Raw genomic sequence first — 25,503 nt, forward strand, 5'->3', positions numbered from 1 at the left:
AGGGAGGACAGACTAGGGGAAGGGGTAATCAGAATTCATGTCATCTTGGGGTGGGGGAGGGGAGAGATGGGGAGAAAATTTGGAACTCAAAATCTTGTGGAAATGAATGTTGAAAACTAAAAATAAATAAATTAATAATTAAAAAAAAAGAAAATTAGTTTCAGAGAATTCTGTACATAATGGATCCATATGTGGTGTGCTTGAAAACATAGCCAAGGAGAAGAGTTCTGGGAACAGGCTTGGTTTTGATGGGCTGAACTCATTTAATCTTTGCAGTTTTTCCACAAAAAAATTGCCTAGACATTGGCTCTTTCAAAGCCCTTTGTCTTCAAGTTTGCATGGGGTTTAGAGGAGTTTATTTGCTGGATTGGGATTCAGTTGTGGGCTGTTGTGATGCTAATGGAATGTTCTATCTCTGCCAATGGCATCCTTTGCATTATTTGGCCACGTTCCCCAAGGCTCCCTGAAGGAGTCTAGAGTTTGCCAGAGTTCCACGTTGTCATCTCAGAGGACAATGTGCTCAAACGGCACAATGGGAAAATCCAGCTCCTAGCATGTTAAACTAGGAGTATTTGGCTGTTAAGTGGAAGTTGATTACTTACTAATTTCCAAGAAGACAAGTGAAAGTCTTGCATGGTTATTGTAAGCTATATAGTTTAAAATGTACTCACTGACTTTCTCTTCTTATTTTAACTGGGGTCTGTAAAGTAATTCCTCGGTTTTATAAATTACTTTTCTGCCTCTAAATGATCTTTGAAACTGTAAGTCAGCTTCAAACCGAGCCGATTTCCCCAAAGTGAGATGGAACAGTCTAGTGTCTACACAGCTGGTGTACAGGAAGAAAAAAGAGATCACTTTTTTTTTAAATCTGAAAAAATTCTCTTCTAAGATCTCTGTTTTATCATCTGGCACAATAGTGAAGATCTGGACTCTCAAACCAGGTAGATGTTAAGATCCCAAAGTCATTGAGCAAGAGAGTTGATACATTAGACCAGGAGAAGAGCTGGGATTAGTGTAGGATCCCACAAAAGTGCTTAGGGAAGGTCGGGCTGCCTCAATTATAGTGGTCCACAGAAGGAAGATAGGAAACGAGACTTGAAAGAGGCTGATTTTCTTGATGTACTGTCCAAGTGTTCAATTACTGTTGCCTATTCTGGTGTACTCCTCCCAAGCTAAGTATGACAGAAGTAGGAAAGCAAAAGGCATTATATTTCTTTTTTTGTTTTTTGAAATTTTTTATTTTTAGTTTACAACACTCGGTTCTACATAATTTTGAGTTCCAGATTTTCTTCCCACCCTCCCCGCCCCCTCCTCAAGATGGCACGGAATCCGATATATCTTCTACATATAACTTCCATAAATCTGATAGGCAAACTATTCCTTGCTCTCCCAAATTGCTTATAGTATCAGCCTTCATTCCTAAATCATGAAGCCATTTTGACTTTATTTTGGTATATGGTCTAAGATACTGGTCTAAGGCATTATATTTCTTGTCCAGGGTAAGAAACTACTCGAGTTTCTCTAGCCTTCCTGGAAGAAAGGGGAATGTGAAGCAAATGATGCTAACCAACTATCTCCTCCTTTCATAAGGGCCAGTGAAGACTGGGAATACTTGCATACCTTGGAGATATTGTGGGTTCAGCTTCAGACTACCACAATAAAGTGAATATTGCAATAAAGTGAGTCATGAATTTTTTTGGTTTTCCAGTGCATATAAAAGTTATGTTTACACTAGTCTATCACGTGTGTAATAGTATTATGTCCAAAAAATCTACATACCTTAATTAAAAATACTTTATTGCTAAAAAATACTAACCCTCATCTGAGCCTTCAGCAAGTTATAATCTTTTTTTCTGGTGAAAGGTCTTGCCTTAATGTTGATGGCTGCTGACTGATTGAGGGGGTAGATGCTGAAGGTTGATAGATGCTGTGAAAACTTCTTAAAATAAGACAACGATGAAGTTTGCTGCATAGATCGACTCTTCCTTTCACTTGAACACTTACAGGTCAGTGTAGGGTTATTAATTGACCTAATTTCAATATTGTTGTGCTTCAGGGAATAGGGAGGCTGGGGGAGTAGGAGAGAGAGGGGGAAGTAGCCTGTTGGTGGAGCAGTCAGAACACATGCAACATTTATCATAGCACCCCAAAACAATTACAATAAAAACATCAAAGATCACTATCACAGATCATCATGACAGATATAATAATAATGAAAAAGTTAGAAAAATTGTGAGAATTACCAAAATGTGACACAGACACACAATGTGAGCTCACGCTGTTGGAAAAATGGTGCCTATGGACTTGCTCGATCTAAAGTTACTACAAACCTTTAATTTATAAAAAAACACAATATCTGTGAAGTACAATAAAGTGAAGTGCAATAAAACAAGGTATGCTTGTCATACCTACATATTCTGATTAATGCTGATAGTGATTCCTCTGAAGTTGTCTTATGTATTAGAATTTGTATTATTCAGAATTATAATAATATAAAATATGCTGATGGTTCCAGCCCAGTAGAAACATGTAATTCAAATTCAAACAATGTGATGACTTTAAAGGATTCATTATTTATACTAATTGGGACCTTGCTTTATATTTACAATGACATTCTTCTGCATAGCTGCTTATAGTAGTAAGGCCAATAGGACTTATAGGTGAGATAATTAGGCTCCAATTGGTTGTAGGGGTGTTCAGAGAAGACTAGTACTTCTTGACTCTTCTACATCATTTCTGGCTGCTACTTTGCCTTTCTATTACTTAACCTACCTCCCCCCTCCCAGAATCCCTCCCTTATTCTCCCATTCCCATAAATTTAAACCCTTTTTATGCCTCCCCTTTGACCTATTCCCTCACTCTCCCCTCTAAAAATCCCTCCCTTTTTCTCCCAAGGATCCCTCCCTTATTCTCTCCTCTCTTCCTGTCCCTTTGGCATTTTATTTCTTTCTGAATTTAGAAGACTTTTACACTTTTCTAGAGATATATGTAATTGCTCCCTCTTGAACCCATTCCCAATGAAAGCAGGTTACCAGAACTAACAGCTCCCCTCCCCGCTCTAATTCCTCTGTTTCAGTTCTTCCTCTTGTACCTCATTTATATAAGATAATTACTCATTTTAGCTGTTCCTAAACAGTTTTACTTTTTAAAGTCATATCATACTCAGGTCTACCCCAATCTTTATCATGAACTACCCAATTACTAATAACAATCTTAGACATATGTTTTACATTTCACATCATAAAAGATAAAGAGTTCTTATTGAGTCCCTTGTAGTTAGTCTTTGGTATATACCTTATATTTCTCTTGGCTCTTGTATATCAAATCTTCTATTAAGTTCAGGTTGTTTTTTAACAAAGCCCTGGAAGTCTGACAATTCATTAAGTGTCCATTTTTTAATTCACGATTATGGTTAGCTTTGCTGGGTATGATATTTTCATCCAGAACCCCAGTTCTTTTGGTTGTTGATATGTAGTGTTCTAAGACCTGCAGTCGTTTAGTGTCACCACTGCTAGGTCTTGTGTGATTCAAACAGCAATATTGTATGATCAACTGTGAATAACTTGGCTATTCTCAATAATACAATGATGCAAGACAGCCCTAAAGGACTTATGAGGAACGGTATTGTCCATCTCCAGAGAAAGAACTGGTGGAATCTGAATGCAGATTGAAGCATACTTTTTCTTTATTTTTCTTGTTTTTTTAAAAACTGTGTTTCTATCACAGCATAACTTACCTGCAAACATATTTTGTATGACTACACATGCATAACCTATATCAGATTGCTTACCTTCTCAATGAGAGAGGAGGGCGGGAGGGAATTTGGAACTCAAATATGAAAAAAACAAATTGAAATTGTTTTTACATGTAATTGGGGAGAAGCAAAATATTAAATTAAAAAAATAAAAACTAATCTAGTCAACAAGCTTGTATGCCCACCAAAAGGAGTGAATGACAGGCTTATGACAATGCAATTGCCACTTGCAGGAAAGCACCATGCCAACCTCTTAGTGTTTTATTCTCCCACCAATGTGAACCCTGGTGAGGTCATTGCATTTAACCAAAGCAGTAACTCCAAGGGAAGATGACTATAGGAAAACTTACTATCAACAGATTACAACACTTCTCTGAATAGGAACAGTTCATTGTTAATGTGGAGGGAAAGCTGAGTCAATTCACATTTAGTAACAGGGAGCAGAAAAGGAATGGGTAGCTTTCAGAGATTTAGTGTATAGCATTGCATTTACTTATCTTGGCCAGAACATTCCCAAACATCAAGATTGGTTAGAAAAAAAAAAACAATGGGGGAAATTCAGAAGCTGCTAAATGAAAAATGAGAACTCCACAGGGTTTACTAGTGGAATGGTTTGTCCATTTCTAAGAAGGCAGTATTTAATTCCATCAAAAGTAAAATGCAAGCAAAGCTTAGAGAGATGCAGGATTCTTGGCTCAGTAAGATGGCAGATGAAATTCAGTTTTACATTGATAGTAACAATCCAAAGCACTTTTATGATGCCCCGAAGGCATTTATGGGCTAAAGACTTATGGCAGATCTCAGCTACTCAGTGCTGGTGGAGCCACACTGATCAATGATAAGGACATGTTCCTGGAAAGATGGGATGAACACTTCCATAGTGTTCTCAACAGACCAACATCGATTAATGGTGAAGTCATTGACAATATACCAGAGGTTGAAGTCAATCCCTCTCTAGTCAAACTTCCAGCTGAAGAAGTTTTGAGTGCCTTTAATCTTCTCATGTGGCAATGCACCTGGTGCTGATTTTATTCCAGCTGAGATTTACAAGGCAGGGGGTCTACTGCTCATACAAAAGCTGACTGACATTCTCTATGTTATAGGGAAAGAGAAGTTATCCCCAGGAGTTCAATGAGTTCAAGTTCAAATTCACTGCCCATCTCTCTCCCTCTCCTCTCTCTCTCCCTCTCTCTCCCTCTCTCTCTCTCTCTCTCTCTCTCATAGCTGGCAAGATTCTTGCCAGAGTGCTCCTACATAGGCTGATCCTTCACCTTTCCCTAACATAGGAGTTCATTCCTTACGTCAGGGCTGTCCAATCTTAGGTTATCTATACGGCCACATTAAAATAAAATAATAATTTGAGGGCCGCACCCAGAATAAAAAAGTACAGTACACTAATAGAAAGTGGGGGAACACACGTCATCAATATGACAGGGGAAGGCATGAAGCATGAAAGCAAATACAAAACAACAAAGCAACAACAGAACAGTATAAAGGTAGGTGCATACTGACTAGTCTGCAACGTACAGAATGAACGCATCCCACAGATCGATTGAAAACTCTGCGAAATGTTCCATCTGTAATACTGCTTAAAAACACCAAAGAAAATAAACATCAATGAGATTATTTATTAGTGATGGAATTAAAAAATCTAATATGCATTCCATGCAAATTATTATTTTATTTTTTCGCTCATGAAAATTAAAACCCACAGGTGGGCCACGTAAAATTGTACTGTTGGCCCCATGTGGCCCAAGGGCTGTTATTTTGGGCAGCCCTATATTACATCATTCATTCATTCATTTATTTGTTTGTCCTCTTGTTCATCCATTTATTTATTTATTGTTTATTTATCTATTGAATCTCTTTATCTTGTTTAGGCTAAAAAATGCAAGAGTCAGTTGGCCTGCTCCCAATACTGATTGGAATTGCAACTTTAATCTGCTCAGTTTTTCCAACCTGTTTGAGTTGGCTCCTCCTTAGGTGCTCGGGGACTACAGTTACGCACCAACCAGCACAAATTGCCTACTCCTTATAATAAGGAATGAAAAAGAGAGAAAAAAGTAGTTCAGGAAAATTAGCTGAAGCATCAGCTGACTATGATTTTACATGTGACACTCTATACCCATACCTGAGGCAGGTAGGTAATGCAGTGGATAGAGTGCTGAGTCTGAAGTCAGGAAGACCTGAGTTTAAATCCAGCCTCTTATACTTACTAATTGTGTGACCCTGGGCGAGTCACTTAATCTTATTTGCCTAATTTCCTCATCTGTAAAATAAGCTGGGAGAAGGAAATGGTAAACCACTCCAGTATCTTTGCCAAGAAAACCCCAAATGAGGTCACAAAGAGTTGGACATGGCTGAAATGACAACATACCCATAGTTCCACGTTTCTATAAAAAAAGGGAGGACAAGTGAATTTTTCTTGTCTTTTTTGGGACAGGTAGGTGGTGTGGGTAGTCCTGGGCCTAGAGTCAGGCAGACCTGAATTCAAATATTGTTTCAGACAATTATTAATTGTGGGAACTTGGGCAAGTCACTTAACCTTTGTTTGCTTCAGTTTCCTTGAATATAAAATGGAGATCATAATAGTACCTACTGCAGGAGGTTGTTATGAGGATTGAATAAAATAATATTAATAAAGTGCTTAGCTCATGGCATGTGGTGGAAAATAAATATTTGTCCCTCCCCATCTCCTTCTCTGGGACCAATCTTTTTTGAGTACACAGTATACAATTTTTAAGTACACAGTAAACCATTTTAAGTACACAGTATACAATTTTTCTTTTTCTTTTGTTCTATTTACATTCTTGTAGTTACATATATATGTATACACACGTATATGTATATATATATATATATATATTTCTAGTTCTGCTTACTTCACTCTGTGTTCATATGTCTTCCCATGTTCTTATGGATTTTTATATCATCATCTCCTATAATGTGATAATATTGCATTAAATTCATGCACTACAATTTGTTTAGCCATTCAGTCATTGATAGACATTTACTTTGTTTCCAGTTCTTTGCTACCACAAAAGTCCAGCCCATCTTCCTTTAAACATATTGTCACTAATTCTGTTATTTTTTCACCTTTTCTTTTTATATCATCTTCATGTCCAAATATATTCCTTACCATTTGCCTCTTTGTAGAGCCAACCCTTGTAACAAAGAATAAAAGAGAGATGGGTGGTGGGGAAAGACAGGGAAGAAGTTCAGCAAAACTAACCAATGCATCGGTTGATTCTGACTATATATATGTATACACACACACACACACACACACACACACACACACACACACACACATATATATATATATATATATATATATATATATAAAATACCCATACCCATTTTCCCCTACTTCTACAAAGAAGGGAGGACAGGTATCCAGCCTATCTGGGTGCTTTCCTGAAATGTGTTTCTTAGCCTCAGAGTATAGTGTGCTTCAGTGTACTGATTTCAGGCTCTCAAAGCCCTCACTCACAGAGAAATATCAGTGGTAGAAAAAGGAATCTTTAGTTATTGACAGGAGAGGCCAAAATACAAATGGCCACAAAAAAAAGAGCAGCTTCCACCAAAAAGTCCTCTACCTGGGGTCTCCCGAGCCAAGGCACTCTAGCATTCTCTGATGAACACCATCACTATTACAGAGCCCCATGCACAGCATGGTGCTGCACACCCAGAATAGAGACCAGACGGGGGGTCACTTCTAAATGGCAGCCTGGCCACAAGCTAACAAAACAGCTGCTTTCCACACCAATGCTTGTTCCACACCAACCAGCCTCTCCATTACAGGATCGATTTTCTGAAGGTGGGCTAGAAACAGCCCCAGGACTCTTAGTTCCCAGATATTTCTGAGAATTGTTTGAGAACAAGGGCAAAATGAGAATCATTAAAAATGTACAAGGCAGTTCAGCTGCTTTCTCTCTAAACCTGAGTACTAATATAATCATTGAAATACAGCCAGAAGTAGAAATAAACAGAAGACAGAACTAAACCACAAATGGATGATATTGTACAACTTGGCAAGGTCCAGCAGGTCTAACCTAACAATATTAATGCCTACACATGGTAGAGAATCAGATTTGGAAGGAACCTGAAGAGGTGATAACATCACATTATCAGTGACCCTAGACTGATAGGTATCTAGCTTTGTCTTAAGTACCTTCAGGGAAGGAGATTCCATAACATGTCCTGGAACCCATCCCGGTGCCTGACAACTTTTACAGCTCCAGAGTCCTTATTTACTGTGTGTCTAATCTGTCCTGACTTCTGTTAACTCATAGAATAGTGGAAGGATGATGAGAAAGAGAAAAGAGATGGGAGTGAGCATTTATTTAGTGTCTACTATGTGCCAGGCATTGAGCTGTGGATTTAAATTTTTTTTGACAAATATCATTTCATTTGAGCCTCACAAGAAAGGAGGAAGTCCAGCTTATTCAGACACTTTCTTGAAATACATTTCTGAGTCTTGGAGCAAAATGGGCTTCAATGTGCTGACTTCAGGCATTCAATGCCCTTACTTACAGCAAAATATCATATCGGTGTTTCTGAGATAACTGTGGCTATTATTCCTACTTTACAGCTAGGGAAAGTGAGGTAAAACAGAGGTTAAGTGACTTGTCCAGGGTCAGACAGCTAGGGAGTCTCTGAGGCTGAATTTGAACTCAGGGCTTCCTGAAGTCTAGGCACATCACTCTGTCTCGACTCTAGCACCACCTAACTGTGTAGCAGAAAGACTGCCTTAGAACCTAAAAGGATGGTTGTCCAGCACATAGGAAGCCCTTAACAGCAGAGTCACACCACAGAGTTATTGTGAATGAATAAATGGCACATGAAGATAAGGAGACTCATGGAGTGCTCCAGAAGGAGATAGGGTGAGGAGCAGATGGAAAGTGAAAATGATGTCTACCTTAAAAAATAAGGTTACTGAAAATGTGTGAAAGTGTGCAGGAATAATTTTATCTACCTTCAGTAGGTTTGACCTTCACCTCCCCTCTCCCCCCTATCCTATGCAGAGCCAAAATAATTAGGATCTATTGTGCCTGGGGCAAATACCACCAATTATAATGGGTAATCAATGGGAACCATGCTCCTAGTTGTAGGGGGCAAGATGGGATGGAGGAGGAGGAGGAGACAAAACTAGCCCACAATTTGGTAGCTTTTCATTTTAACTAGTTATTTTGGCTAAGTCGTGGGTAATAGAAATGTGATTTCTATATGCTGAAAGTCTGAAAATGTCGTTGGCACTGGTTGAGCATCCTGTAAGTTCAGCACCCTGAAGCAAAGCCTTGATCACTCCACCCTAGGTACGGCTATGCCACTAAGTGTAAGTAGCTTATCTTACAAAAGAATTCACTAAACATGAAACCCCCAGAAAACCATCATTGTCATTTTCATTAATGCATGGTCATTGTAACTTTCCTCATCACAAATTAACTCCTGGACATTTTGAACTGGATGTCCCGTAGACACCCCAAACTCAATATATGTAACAATAATAATGATTATAATAACAACTAGCATTTATATAGTGCATATTATGTGTCAAGAGCTTTAGTAATATTATCTCATTTGTTCCTCACAATAGCCTTGGAAGGGAGATGCTATTACTGTTCACTTTTTATGGTTGAAGAAACTGAGAGAAAGAGAGGTTAAATGACTTATCCAAGGTCATCTAACTAGTAAGTGTCTAAGGCCAGTTTTTTAACTCACTTCTTCCTAACTCAAGGCCCAGCACTCTATCCACTGTGACATCCAACTGCCATGTCCAAAATAGAACTTATTATCTTGTCCCCAGAACTCTCCTTCTTTTGAAATTCCCTATTACTGTCAAGAGCAGCTATTCTCCCTGTCACCCAGTTATTCTTCATTCCTCCTTCTCTTTTACTCCATATATTCTATCAGTTACCAGATCGTGTTGGTTCTATAGTCACAACCTTTCTGACGCCTGTCCCCTCCTCTGCACTCACTCAGCCTCCATTCTCCTTCAGGCACTCATAACTTCTCACTTAGACCATCATAATAGCCTCCTGTCTGGTCTCCCTATCTCCAGCCTCTCTCTACTCCAATTCATCCTTTACAAAATTGCCAAACTGGTTTTCCTAAAGTGCCAATCCGACCGTGACACCCCTCCACTCATTTAACTCCGTTACCTCTAAGATCAAACATGAGCTCCTCCATTACCCATCTAAATCTCTTCAGAACCTGGCCAGTTCTATCTTCTTAGTTTTCTTACACGGTATTCCCCTTAACACACTCCATAATACACTCATTTACACACTCAAATATGTGCATGCACACGCATGCACACATGCACTCACGCACATGCATGTGCACATATGCACACTGCTCCATCTCCCATCTCCGCTTCTTGGCCCTGGCTATCTCTCATGACTAGAATCCCCCCTTCCATCACTTTTGCCTCTTTGAATCCCTGATTTCCTTCAAGAACTCAGCTCGAGCAGCACCGTGAAACCTCTCCTGATCTCCCCAGCAGCTAGGGCCCTCCCTTCCCAAACTATCTTGTATTCATTTTGTGTATGTTATAAACATACTTTTATCTATGTCTATGTTGTCTCCCTCATTAGAATGCAAGTTCCTTGAGGCCCGGGACTTTTGGTTTTGTGTATACAACACTTACTATAGTTCTGACTGCCTGTGGATTAATTTTGGAGTTGGTTGGTTGGTTGTTGTCCTTTGATCTCGAAGAGGACCAATATGAGATCACAACGTCAGGGTTGATGTACAGTGTGTCTGACTGTGGCTGGTCAGACCAATGTGAGCGCAGAAGGCTCAAACGATCCACATAAACATGTGGAGTAGAGATGTCTCTAACTTTGCACGTCTCATGTTTCTCTTGAGCTACCGCAAGCGTATCGCCTTCTTTAATGCCTTTACTCTGTGCTGACACTTACCAGTCTGTGGGTGAGCATGCCTTAAGCACTGCTAAAAGTTCAGCCTTGCCTGCGGGTCAGATATTGACTAGGCATCAGGTGGGGTTTTTTTTTGCTAGCTTCTGGTTAGCTGAAAGTGTTGTTTTGGGGTGAAGGACATTGCCCTTGGGTTTAGGAAAGGAAAGAACACCAGGGAGTTTTCTCATACGTCTTGAACATGACATTTGGGATGGAGACTCTCATGAACCTGGATTTGATTCTGCTACTGAAGGTGAAGGGGTGCTGAGAACACAGGGGATGCACAGGAGTATTTCTGCCTTTCCTTTCTCTCTGCACAGACTAGAGAGTGCTGTGGGAAAGGAAACAGCCTCCCTAAGCGGAAATCCCCAGTCTGGCCTTGCATGACTGCAGTTCTGATACACTGCAGGAAGAGTTCTAACTCCCACCAGGCCAGGAAAGTCTTAAGGTTTTTTCCTCCCTTGCCTTGTCAGAGTGTCTGGTGAAAGATAGAAAACTGTTGGTCTTTTTCCTTTTCCTATCTGGTGAAGAGTTCCTAAAAAATAGCTGTATTATGGAAGCAGTGTGATGGAGTCACCAGCAAAAACAGCAGATGAAAGACACAAGACCCATGGGGGTCTTAAAGAAGCCCTTACAATTTGGAACTCTCAGGGGTTGGGGGAGGGGAGGTTACTCTGTGGATCTTTGAGACTAAATCTTGCTATTTGAGTGTTACAGTGTTTCTGTGTTTTTATTCAATTAGACTTTATTCTGTAATATGATGAATTATGAACTGAGAGACAGCAGAGTAGAGGTAGAGGATCAAGAAGTCCTGGGTTCAAGTCCTACTTTTCACAGAGATTGGTTATATAATGCTGATTAAGTCATTTACCCTCTCAGTACCTTGGGCAGCTCCTTAACACTTTAGGTTGCGGGGCATTGTACATTGGTAAAAGGAGTCTATTCACCACAGGTATAGTCCTCCTCTCTACCTCTCCTCCCCATATACATACGAGCTACATACAGAGAAGGTGGAAAGTAGGTAGATGGGTTGGTTCTTGAAGAGGATCAGAATGACATGCCTACGTTAGAGTCAAGTTACAGTGTGTCTCACTGCGGCCGATCAGATCAATACAAGCTTAGAATGCTCTACCACAGGTCAGGCACAAATAGACCATGTGCTCCTTTGGGATGGATTCTCTAAATTTGTGCATCTCGTGTTTTTTGAAGTTCTTCAATTCAGCTTTGCTCATAGAGCACAATGCCTTCTTTGATGAGGGCATGCCATGCTGGGTAGTCTTTTACCAGTGTCTCCCATGTCCCACAATGGGTTCCAAAGTTCTTCTGAGAGAGCTTTGTATTGCTTCTTCTGACCACTATGTGAGCACTTACCTTGTGTGAGTTCTCCATAAAATAGTCTTTTAGGCAAGACAACATTTGGCATTTGAATAATGTAGCCAGCCCGTCAGAGTTATGCTCTCTGTAGTACAGATGGAAAGTAACCCTAGAACAGAAGGCTTTCACAGATAAGCAGGGGTGGGGAACCTGTTCCCTAGAGGACACATGTGGCCTTCTAGATTCTTGGGTGCGGCCTTTTGACTGAATCCAAATTTTACAGAACAAATCTTTTTTTTTAAGGGGATTTGTTCTGTGAAGTTTGGATTCAATCAAAGGGCTGCACTTGAGGACCTGGAGGTGGCCTCATGTGCAGCAGGTTTCCCACGCCTGAGCTAAGAGAGCTGGCAACTGGGCTCAGTTTTGAAAGAAACCAGGGAATTTAAGAAGCAGAGATGAGGAGGGAGAACACTCCAGACATGGGGACTTTTGGCTAATACAGAGACACAGAGATGGGAAATGGAGGGCTATGTATGAAGAACCAGCAAGTAATCCAGTGTAACCAGATTAGATGGTGCATGGTAGGGAGTAAAGCACAAGAAATCTGTTTATAGGTTGTTTCTGTCATACCTACATGAAGAATCACATATGCTTTTGGGGGCTTGCTTTTCCTCACTTTTTACTTTATATATATTATGCGGGTCACTAACTGCCCATTCTCTTTTTCATGGGGACTGTTTCCTAATCAGCACCCTGTACTTATATGGCTGATTTTTCTCCCGACTGTGAACTTTACATTTACCTGCATTAAATATCATCTTGTTAGATTCAGTCCATTTGTTCTAGGATGTCAAGATACTTTTGAATACCACTTCTTCTCATGATCTGTTAACATCCCAACCAACTTCACATCACTTATGAATTTGATGAGTGTGCTATATACACAATCATATGAAATGATTAATAAAAGTATAGAAGAAGATAACACTGAGGACAGATTCTTGGGACATTCTACTAGAGACCTAGCTCAAGGTTGAAATCAAATCATTATTCACTACTCTTAGGGCACTGTCATTCAAATAGTCCCAAATCCACTTAACTCAATATCTTCCAATTTTGTGTACAAAGAAATTATGAGAGATTTTTTCAAATTATATGGTGAAATCCAGGTATTCTGTGTCATGGTATTTTCTTGATCTAACAATCTAGTAGTGCTGTTAAAAAGAGGAAACTAGATTATTATGGCATAATTTATTCTTGAGGAACCCATGTTGTTTCTTAGTGATCACAGTTTTCTTTTCTAACGTCTTATGAGCCACCTTATTAATAATGGGTTCCAGAAATACATCAATATTTCAATTAAAGTTTACTGGCAATATTTCGGAGATTTTATCTTTGCTTTTTTGAAAAATGAAAGGATATTTTCTATCTCTGATCTTGCAATATCTTTCCTGCTCTCCATGACTTCTCAAGGGATCATTGCTAGCATCTTAGCATTCATATCTGGAAGTTCATCTGGTGCTCTGGAATGTATTTAGGCTATTGATTTGAATTCCTTGAAACTGCTGGTTACTTTCTTACTATCTTCTTGCTTATTTCCAATTGTGTTGTCCAACTGAAAATCATTGAGGATAAATGTACTTACATATTTGTTACAAGACTTCTGTTAACTGCTATTTTTGCCATTTTATTGGTAGAATAAGAGAAGCGAGTAGAGTAGTTAGTGGTTAGGGACCATAAATAGAATGTCAGCCTTTTTGATTTAATGCAAAGTAGAGAAGCTATGCTCTTCCCTTACAACCTCTTTTTTTAAACCTCTTTTAAAAAAAAAGAAAACAAGTGTTTACATTTAAAACATTGATTTGAGCACTATGATTAGGTGCATATCTAATCTTGCTTGATCCCATGCTATATTTTTTCTTTGACAGTCAATTTGGTCCTTGGCAGAATAGTCTATATCAGGGACGCAGTGTAATTTAATTAGTCTCCCCCAGAACCTTTGGCTCTGCTTAGAATCAGTGTAGTTTCTCTTTAGAAGGCCAATGCTTGATTGACTTTTGAAACGATCCATTTGTTTTATTCTGTTATGAGCCAGGAGACAGCCATTATGATGCAACTCTTGCCAAGATCCAGGGAGCCTCAATGCAGGGAATTGAGAGCTGTGCAAAACCGTTTGCATTGGGAGGACTAGTTTCTGAACGAAGTGATTTTATGGATGAAATAGGTCATTGTATAATGAAAGATTTTCTTCCAAAATAGGATTATTCCCTTTGCTGATTCTTTGATTGATGCATCAGTTCAACAAAAACAATCATTTGGAATGGACTCATTGCCTTGATTTTGTTTAGAAAGACTGTGGTGACACTTCCTGGAAAACTTTATAAGGCATTTGGTTAGAAAAATCATGTCTGTGCATTGCTGATTGGAAGGGTGTTCCCTGATGTTTGTCATAATTTAAGATCTCTGCCAGGCGAACAGGATCTCTGAGGCTTGGAAGTACTTCCTCTTTTCTTCATTTTGCCTCACTGTTGGAGATATTCTGTTCATTTACATGGTCACTGAGCCTAACCAGAAGTTGGCTTTAGTACCATTGAATTTGTCCAGGGGGATAGTTGAGGTCTCAGTTACACAAAAGTAGGTACAGGGTGAGAGCCTTCTGTATCTGTCCTTCAGTATAGTCTGTGCTTCCTCTTCCTGGTTGGTTTCTACCGTCTCCAGAGTACATGAGGACCTGTCTCTCTGTCCTTTTCTTATGTATTCTTTGTATATTACCTAAGGAAACAGCAAAGAAAGGGCTTAGTCACAACTTCTACATCCTTTAGAGGGTAATTAAGGCCAAGTTACAGGGCTGGACATTGGCTAAACTGCAACCCAATTAAAGTTTATCTTTAATAACCCGGATTATCAGAAGATCCTGGTCACAACTCACATTTCTTTAAAACCCTTTAAGGTTTACAAAGGACTTTCCTCACAACAGCCCTGTGAGGTAGGCAATGCAACATTTGTTGCTGTTGCTCAGTTCTTCGGTCATGTCCTACTCTTTGTGATGCCTTAGAGAGCTTTCTTGGCAAAGATACTGGAGTAGTTTGCCATTTCCTTCTCCAATGGATTAAGGCAAACAAGTTAAATGACCTGCCCAGGGTCACACAGCTAGCATCTGAGGTCACATTTGAACTCAGGTCTTCCTGACACTAGGGCCAGTGTTCTATCCACTGAGCCATCTAGCTACCTCTATGCAAACATTGCCATTCCCTATTTTACAGATGAGAACACCATGGCCCATGCATGTCTTGTTTGGTACTTTCTGGCCCATATCTGACCAGGAACCAAGTAGCCTCATGGACAGCCCCTTGTATGCCTATATTCTAGACCTTTCCCTTTTCCCTCCATCAATATAAACTCTGTGTCCCTTTCTTCAGAAGACCTATCAACTGCTATGATAATCTAATTCAAGATAGTGCTAATGGTTGAAAATGGCATAATGTGTTACTTTTCCAAGATCAGCCAGTCAACAAGTAGGTTCTTAATATATGCCAGGCATTCAACTAAATACTAGAGATACAAAGAAGAGGCAAAACCAGTTCCTGCCTTCGAAGACATTACATTTTAAAAGGGGAGATAACATATATACATCAGAATATAAATAAGAAGTATATGTGAAGTAGCCTTAGAGGAGAAGCTAACATTTACATTTTAATATTAACTTTTGATACATTAATTGAAATGAGTGAATAGTATGGAAATTTTAGCCACTAGAGCAGGACTAATATAGGCATTTATTTTTCAACTGGAGACTTTCCTAGAGCTTTTCAAGTCATATCACATGGGTGACTGTCTATTTACTTATATGGAAGGTCAGCCATTCTGAGATGTACCTCATAACATGCCAAGAAGTTCCACAAATTCTAACATTGCCACTATTAGACTACCAAGAGAAATGGACCAAGTAGGATTAGCTCAGTCCACCAAATATCTTCTTCCCCATTTCAAAATGTACCATTTGGCAGATTGACCTTGCTGGAATGGACGCAGTATGTAAAGAAGAGTCCTATTTAGGACTTTGGAACTGTTTTGAAAACCACCATGTTTTGAAAAACTTTACAAAGTAAGGACAGCTCTTTAAAGACTTAGGCTTATAAGGACACTGATAAAGTAAGAGCAAAATCAATAGCATGGCGATTGTCACAACTGTCCAATGTCATATCAATGAAGGACGCTATGATCTGGATTTCCGCTAAAATAATGTCAGCAGAGACTACTCTCAGCAGTACCTTAAATTTATATTTTAAATATGACGCAGTGTCGTATGAATCATCTGCCCACACTGACAATGGTTTGGGTGATATAGTCAACATTTAACAAGTGATGCTATTCTAGACTGCAATGTGTCATTTATAAATATTGGCATTTGGTTCTTTTAGTGAAGCCTGGGTTCATAGCCGATGTGGTTCCCAGTACTGGTAAAGGCCAAGAATGATGTCTCATGGGACATTATAAGGAAACACATATGATTTCCCCAACTCACTCAGGGACACTTTGCCATGCCATTCCTGTGCATTTAGTGGATGGTGCCTCTCTAAAGTAGCCCAACTCAAAAGCTAGTGTGAAGTGTTGGAAAAGGTATTACAATGGAGCCAACCTGGGCTTTGGTAGTTCCCTTTCAGCCTTATCTGGCCTGGATTAGGTCTTCCCAGCCTTCTCCACATCATGTCTGTGTACTCTTCCAAGTCCCCTTTTTATATGTTGTCTTCCACACTGGACTGTAATCTCATTGAGGTCTGAGGTCATCTTGCTTGTTTGCACTGGTGTCTCTAGGGCTTAGTTAGCACAGTGCCTTGCCCATTTTAACTACTTAATAAATGCTCTATTGATCTGTCTTTCCATCTCTCTCTTCCTCTCCCTTTCCTTCTTTCTGTCTCTCTTTTTCTCTCCACTTCCTCTTTCTTTTCTCCCTCTCTCCTTCCCCATCTCTTGTCTATCTATTCATCCATCTCTCTATCCACCTTTCTGGAAGTCAGGAAGGATGTCTGAGTTCAAATCCTGGCTTTGATAGTTACTAGTTGTATGATTCTTGCTCAGTCACTGATCCTCTCCATGCCTTGGTGTTCTCATCTGTAAAACAAAATCGGATGATGTTTTCATTGATTGCATTGTGAAGTCAATGTGAAGAAAGCACTATGTAATTTTTGAGGGATTTTAAAGAAATGGGAGTTACCATCAAGATTCTCCATATGAGTCTGATACAGTAGAAACAGCACTGCTTCCATAGACAGAGGATGTGGGTTCAAATCTGGCCTCTCATGTTCCTTCTAGCTCTTGGTTTATGGTTCTGTGCTTAGGATGCTAGTGAAACCAATGCCCATTTTCATAGCTAAAGAACATGCCAGGAAAGTTGTGAAGAGCTGTGTGGTCTTTATTTTTCCAACTTCCCCCACCCTGGTCAATCTTATCCTCTTATTCATCATGATAAAGACTTTCCCTCCTCTAAATTCACTGGGTCATTCTCTTTCTTCTCGATAGGCACTTTTATTTTCTCCTCTCATGGTTTTAACCCAAATCTCTCAAGGAATAATCATCTCCCCTAAGACTCTTCTCCATGTAGTCCCCCAAGTTTTTAGCTCTTGACCCACTGCCCTGTTTGTCTTGAGGTTTACCACACCCTCGCCCCCCTGTCTCCTTTTTCCTTTTCATCTCATAATTTCCCAGTTATCCACACCAGAACAGAGCTAGATATCCCTCACATGTGGCCACCCTGGCAATGTGTCAAGCTCTATCCTGCCCACTCTCTATTTGAATAAAGTAAAACTGGTTTCTTCTCAATTTCCATCCAGGGTGTTTTGAAAGTGAACAAAAGAGAGCACACATTAGCCCAGCTACCAAAGAATGTGGGTGCACCTCAGAATCCACGTCAAGCCAAGCTGAGGCACAGTAATGGAATAGGCCTCTCAGTGGCAAAAACCACATCGGATTGTGGGGATCATGAAGAGCAGAATTATTATTATTAGTAATAGTAATATTCATGGGAACAGTAGGGATGATTGCTACTTATACTTATTGCTTCTGACTGAAAGGGTTGAGTAAACTTGAGTTGAGACTGTCCATTCTTCTGACTGAAGGAAGGCAGGGTTCATTTCCACAGGAGACCAAGCTGACCCTCAGTGCTTGTCTTTCATGTTACCTAAAGCCCCTGCTGGAGCAAGCCACCTCCAGACACCCTCAGTACCGCCGGCAGAGTGGGAAGCAGATGGTGTCTCATGGATGACTCCCCTCCCGTGGGTGTGTATGATCACTACCAGCATCCTTGTCCAATCTAATTCAATAAATGTTTATCCAAGCTTTGAGTAAAATCATAAGATCATAGAAGAGATCATCTAGGATAATACCCTCCTTAATCGTGCAGGGAAGGAAACAGAGGACACATATTCTTATTACAATATTATTGTTTGGCAGTCTTGGGAATAAAGCAATTTTTGTTGGCCAAAGTGACCTCCAATAAATAATACAATACAATAAACATTTATTATATACCTGTTATGTCCAGAGCAGTGCATGAAGGGCTAGGAGAGATACTCAATTAAGATAAGAATATTCAAGGAGATTACAAGTAAGAGGATAAGATACCAACTCAGAGAGTTATTACATACAATGGTATCTGACAAATGGATTAACTAGTTACAAGTATACAGTCCCAGCAATGGGATCATTGGGTCATAGTACAATCAATTTTTAGTTCTTATCATTGTCATATTTCACTCCAATCTACAGTCCCACAAACAATGTAATAGCATGCCTGTCTCTCCATCACTCTGTTAACACTGAGTTGAATTGTTTTCATCTAAAAAATAATTCAAGATATATAAGGAGTCAGTGAGAGGCAGCATGGTAATTGGCAGGTTGCAGTCAGGGGGTTTAAGTTACACTTCTGACCCATGCTGGCTGTGGGCTGGGTAAGTGACTGAACCTCTCACTGCCCCAGGCAACTCACTAAGATGCTGCAAAAACGGTTGTCTGTCCCCATTGGCAGAGGGATGCTGTGATAGCAACAGATTACAAAGTGTCTCTGTTTCTAGAGGATTTAGACAATTTCCTAAGTCATTGTCCCTATTTTGTTAGGTATTTTGCCCTTAAAAGCTGTCAGTTGATGGCAGCCTGGAACAGTAGACAGACTGAGCCTGGGCTGTATTTTGCCTTTCTTTGAATCCCCAGTGTTTAGCACAGTGCCTGGCATTTAGTAAGTGCTTAATAAATACTAGCTCTGTCTATGTATTTATGTGTCTGTCTGTCTCTGTCTGTCAGTGTCTATCTACCTAACTCTGTATGTTTTCTCTCTCTCTGTCTCCATCTGTCTGTCTGTCTCTCTCTTTTTCTCTCTCCCCCTTCATCCGTCTATGTTATCTATCTATTCTATCTATCTATCTATCTATCTATCTATCTATCTATCTATCTATCCATCTATCCATCTATCTATCTACGTGTCTATCTATTTACCTGTCTGTCTTCTCTCTCTGTTTCTTTCTCCTTATCTGTCTACTCTATGTTGTCCATCTATCTATCCATCTCTATCTATCTATCTATCTATCTATCTATCTATCTATCTATCTATCTATCCATCTATCTATCATCTATCATCTACCTACCTACCATCTGTTAGGTGATAGTGTGCTGGTCCTGGCATCAGGAAGACCTGAGTTCAAATCTGACCTCAAACACTTACTAGCTGTGTGACCCTGGGCAAGTTGCTTATCCCCTACTTGCCCCAGTTTCTTCAACAGTAAAACAGTATAATAGCACCTACTTACCAGAGTTGTTGTCAGGATCAAATGAAATAATACTTGAAAAATGCTTGGCACATATTAGGCACTACATACATGCATCTCAATTTTGACCTCAGACATTCACTAGCTGTAACCTAGCCTTGGATACTTATTAGTTGTATGACCCTGGACAAGTCACTTAACCTTGTTTGCCTCAGTTTTTTCATCTATAAAATGAGCTAGGGAAGGAAATGGCAGGCTACTCCAGTGTCTCTTTCAAAAAAAGCCCAAATGGGGTCATGAAGAGTCAGACATAACTGAAGCCACTGAACAACATGTATGAACCACCTACCCTGTGCCAGGCATTGTGTTAAGTGCTGGACATACAAAGAAAAAGTGAAGTAATCCCTTTCTTTAAGAAGCCTACTTCCTATGGATGGAAACAATCTGCATTTATATAAGTCTATGTAAAGCAAATAAATGATGATTTAGGGCACTAGCAACCAGGAAAAGTCAAGAAAGACTTCATGCAGAAGGTGGCACCTGAGCTGAGTTTTGAAGGAAGCAAGGGATTCTCAGAGGGGGAGGAGAAGAGAGTCTACTAAGAATGCACGGGGGAGAGAAATGGAGCGTTATGGCTGAGGATGTGCTAAGAAGGCTAATTTGGCTGGACCATAGAGTCAAAGGAAGAGGAATAATATATGTTATTATTGTAAAGGTTGGAAAGATAGAATGAAGCCAAGCTGTGAAGGGCTTTAAATGTCAAATGGAGTAGTTTATGTTTGATCCTAGAGATAATAAGGAGCCATTGGGATTTATTGAGTAGGAGTGACATGATCATTCAGTTATTCAAAAAGTGACTACTATGTGCCAGCCACTGTGTGCTTTAGGAGAATCATTTTGATAAATTTTTATGGTATGTGTTGGAAAGGAGAGAGACTTGAGGTAGGAAGATCAATAAAGTACCCATTGCTATGGTCCTGATAAGAGATGGTGAGGAGGGGGCAGCTAGGTGGCACAATGAGTAGAGCACCGGCCCTGAAGTCAGGGGGACCTGAGTTCAAATCTGACCTCAGACACTTGACACACTAACTGTGTGACCTTGGGCAAGTCACTTAACTCCAATTGCCCTGCCCCCCCTTCCAAAAACAAAACAAAAAAAGAGTTGGTGAGGGCCTGAACAAGGGTGATGGCTGCATGAATAGAGAGAGTGGGACAGAAGTGAAGAAAAGGCTGTAGAGGTAAATGCAACAAGATCTGGCAACTGATTGGTTTTAAGGGATGAGTGAAATAGAGCATTTGATAATGCCAAGTCTGAGAATCTGAGTGACTGGAAGGTTGGGGAAATCATTGAAAAAGAGAGATGGGGGAAGGATAATGAGTTCTGTTTTAGATATGGTGACATCCAATTTGAAATGTTCAATAGACAGTTGAAGATGTGGTACTGGAGCTCAGGAGAAAGACTAGGGCTATACATACATACATACATACATATATATATATACACACACACACACACACATAAGTCTGGGAGTCATCTACACAGAAATAATCATGGAACCAATGGAATCTGATAAAGTTACTAAGTGAAAGGGTGTAGAGAGAAGAGAAAGGGACTTAGGACAGAGCCTTGGGGTACATCCACATTTAAAGTGGCATCGTATGGATGATAAATCAACAAATCCTGAGAAAGAGCAGTTAGATGGAGAGAAGGAGACTCAAAAGAGGGTATTGTCATGACAACCAAGAGAGGAGAGATAATCCAAGAGGAGAGGTTGGTTGGCAGGGACATATATCTGAAGAATGGTTAAGAAAGGAGAAGACTAGGAAAGATCATCAAATTTGGCAAATAGGAAATCATTGGTAACCTTAGAGAGAGCAGCCTCATTGGAGTGATGAGGATGGAAGCCAGATTGCAAAGGGTTGAGAAGTGAGAAGTGAATATAGAAAATTTTTTGAGGGGATGGTAAAGGTATAGTGAGGGATCATTAAAGATCGGGAAGATGGGTGAGTTTGTAGGCAGCAGAGAAGGAACTGATAGATTAAGAGGAGATGGTTATAGGGGGTAGTCTACAGAAGGCAGGAGAAAGAGTTTCAAGGGTACATGGCTTTGGAGAGATGAAAGGCCACTTCTTAATCAGAGACTTGAGTAAAGGAAGAGGTAGTGGGAATGATGGACAGCTAGGTGGCACAGTGGATAGAGTGCAGGGCCTGGAGTCAGACTCATCTTCATTAGTTTAAATCCAGCCTCAGACACTTATTAGCACTGTGGCCCTGGGCAAGTCACTTAACCCGGTTTACCTCAGTTTCCTCATCTGGAAAATGAGCTGGAGAAGTAAATGGCAAACCACTCCTGTATTTTTGCCAAGAAAACCCCAAATGGGGTCACAAAGAGTCAGACGTGACTGAAGAGCAACAAATGGGGACGATGTCAAAGGCTTTTGAGATGTAAAGAAGGGAAGAAGAGGGAGTTCATATAGAATGGCCTCCATTTCAGGAAAAGTCTATTGAAGAGAGAGTGGGAGAAGGTTGGCTTGAGGAATAAAGAATTTTGTAGCAGCCACTGTAAAGAGTGTAATAGAGTGGAATAGAGAATCAATTAGGGAGAAGATGAAGGATTGCTTTGCCAGAGGGAGGCTTGGCTGAAATTAGATGACATCAATTCTGTTCAGGAGTGTGTGGACAGGAGTGGAGTAGGCAGATGATGGGAGTCATCCAGGGCTGTGGTTTTGCAAGACATGAGTGGTGATAGGATAAAGCGGCAAGGTATTTGAGAGTAGAGGTCAATGTAGAGATGAACTGGTTAAATATAAGGTTGAGACTGGGAAGTGAGCAAAGTGAAGTCACAGCAGGGGTGATAGCCAGGGAATGTACGGAGGGATGTAGGAACTGGAGGTCATAGTGAGGATGAAGAATCAGTTCAGGAGGGATAAGGCAACATGAAAGATTAGAATGACAGAATATGATAGGATAAAGGAATTTCAGAGTTTTTGATTGTCGAACTAGAATACTTGTGGGATGAATCACTTTATGTCCCACTAAAAACGGTTTAGAAAATTCAAGAGTGTGGATTCTAATGGTATTGGTTCACCACATGAATTGCATCAATCTCTTTTGAGGCAATGGAAAGCAGTTTTAAAATAAGATTCACAAGATAGCTTTAAAATAAAAAAAAATCTCATGCCACTTAACTGCCACCAATGAGTTTGCGTTTCAGTTTATTACACTTTATAAAGATTTTCCTTTTTCTATTCAACAAGTTTTTTAGGAAGCCACAGTAACTTCCACAACTGTGAGCTCTTCACTCAAGAAGAGGTTTTTTAGTCAATTTGTCATTATCAGTGGGTAGGGTGTTTGGTAGCTTTATCACATACCTCAGCAGACTGTTGGGATGTTGATTATTGCTACGAATAACACCACATTGCTGCTTTTCTTGAGACACTATGGGATCCAAGAAATCAATATGAAAAGGAAGGAAAAAAGAGGAGAAAATAGTTCCCTGGTTGTTGTTGTTTTTCACCTAATAAGGACAAATGGAAGACAGACTCATTAATTACTCTTGATAACAAGCTGGGAAGACAGTGTAGTCTTTTTTCTATAACATTCTCCCAAATAATGTTTTCTGGCATCTGTATCTTCATGTCCCAGACAAAAATTCCTGTGAGCAGTGGTACTCCCACACACTTTTTCCTTTTATTTCCTAGAATGCTCTGGAGTTTTGACTGGTTCAGAAGTGCTATATGGAGAACATCCATAGTCGAAATCATAACTGAGTTAAATTTTTATACCAAGAGCATAGGAGTGAGAGGCAGTGCCTTGATAAGAAAGAAAATGTGTATCTCTCAAAAGTTTTTTGTCTAAACCCTGCCCCCCCTCCCTCACTTTTTGTGTAATCCCTGATTTTGTCCTATTTTTTATGGTATAGGAAAATGGCCCACAGTACTTTCTTATTGCATATGGGGACATAGTTACAAAAAAGGAAGTTTTGCTTTTTGAACAAACTAGTACTCTGATTCATCTAAAAGAAACTGTATGCAACAGGAGTTCTTAACTTTGTCGGTGTGTGTCATGGACCTCTTTGGCAGTATGGTGATGCCTGTGGACCTCTTCTCAGTATGTTTTAAAATGCATAAAATATATAGGATTAGAAAGGAAACTAACTATATAGAAATAAAATTATAAAGATATTTTAAAAATACATTCACAGACCTTAGGTTAAGAATCCCTTGTCTATGTCACTAAGTGTCAGATTTCTGTTATATGAATTATGTTGAATAACATTTGAGTTGAGATAGCATGCCCGGGAGCCCTTGCATAACCCTGGCTCATGCCATGCTTTTGAACTTATGAGATGTTTCTCCTATTTCTCTTCTGCTTTCCTCATTCTTCTTTCTGGCTTGTATCTTTTTCTTTATCCTTCTCCTTCCTTTCCCTGACTGCTTCTCCACTGATTTGCTCACTGGCTGGTTAGCATATTCAATATCGTGAGAATACGCTGCTCCCTGTCCTGGCATTGTTTTCCACAGAAAACATTTCCTTCCACTGTGCAAGCCAAGCTGCTGCTTCCATGGGGAGAAAGCTGGAGCAGAGATTGGAAACACTTGCCTATTGCTGTTTTGTATTTGGCTCATAGGCAACGGGGAATGGGAACTATAGGAGTGAGGGGTTTTCCTGGTTGAGAGGTAGTTCCCCCATCTGCTTCTTATTAGGAATGATGTTGCAAAGAGTTTTGAGAATTAAATCAGATGAGAAACAATGAAATTTGCTCGCTCAATGGCCTTTCCAGAATACTGTATGGCAGAAATGAGAGGCGATGTCTCTTCTCCACAGCAGCCACTACTTCTTCTGAGGAATTTTTTGTATCAAATGGAGAGTATTACGGGTGTCATTGGATTGGAAGCTATCCTTGGGAATTCTGGGACTTTTAGCAAATTGGGAGATGGGTCCAGAGAACCTAGTACACCCTGAGGCAGGAGCATGCATAGCACCATGGCCACTGATTCTAATTTCAGGCATCCTGTGTGGTGCTGTTACCTAGGTAAGGTGGTGCATAGAAAGTCTATGCCAGTTGGGTATTGGTGCAGTGGTAGCAGACCCTAGAGAAATAGACATAACATCAATTAAATCCTGGATGGAGGCTTCTGGTGATTCTTTACCCCCACCACTGTCCGTAGAATCCCATGCCCTTGCTATGATTGCCTCAGAAAGGTAGTATCCCCTCTTGAGATGATGGTGCTCTGAAATGCAGCCCCCATGGTCCTGTGCTAATTAAGATCTTCTGGCTTCTATTTCTTCACTAATTGGGAAGAGGAAGTCTTGTTCTGACCCTTTTTTAAGAGACTGGATTCAAACTTTTGATGGGGGTAAAGGGACAGCCCCAGAGTTACTGCCAGGCTTTGCCCATCTCTAGATTTTATTATCATGGGACAAGCCTGATGTTCTAGCTCAATATAAAATCCTGGCTGCCACTATCAACGTAACATCTGGGATCATCTCGTTAACAGCTCAGATCTCAGAGTATTTCTCAAATAAGGAATTCTACTGCATCTAGACTCAATGCCTCTAACTCCCATGATGATAAATACGACCCCCTTAGGGTTGTCCATGTCTGTAATCTCATTCTCATGTATTTGGTAGAAAAAAAATTATTGACCTTTAGGAGTGGGAAGGTAGAGGGAAATGGCTCAGGTCTAAGGTCTGGCCAAAAGAAGGTGCAGGAAGGAGCTTAATGCATAATCTAAAACAGGTAAGGGACCGA

The sequence above is a fragment of the Trichosurus vulpecula genome, chromosome 1 (genome assembly GCF_011100635.1).
Source record: "Trichosurus vulpecula isolate mTriVul1 chromosome 1, mTriVul1.pri, whole genome shotgun sequence".
NCBI classification, from domain to species: Eukaryota; Metazoa; Chordata; class Mammalia; order Diprotodontia; family Phalangeridae; genus Trichosurus; species Trichosurus vulpecula.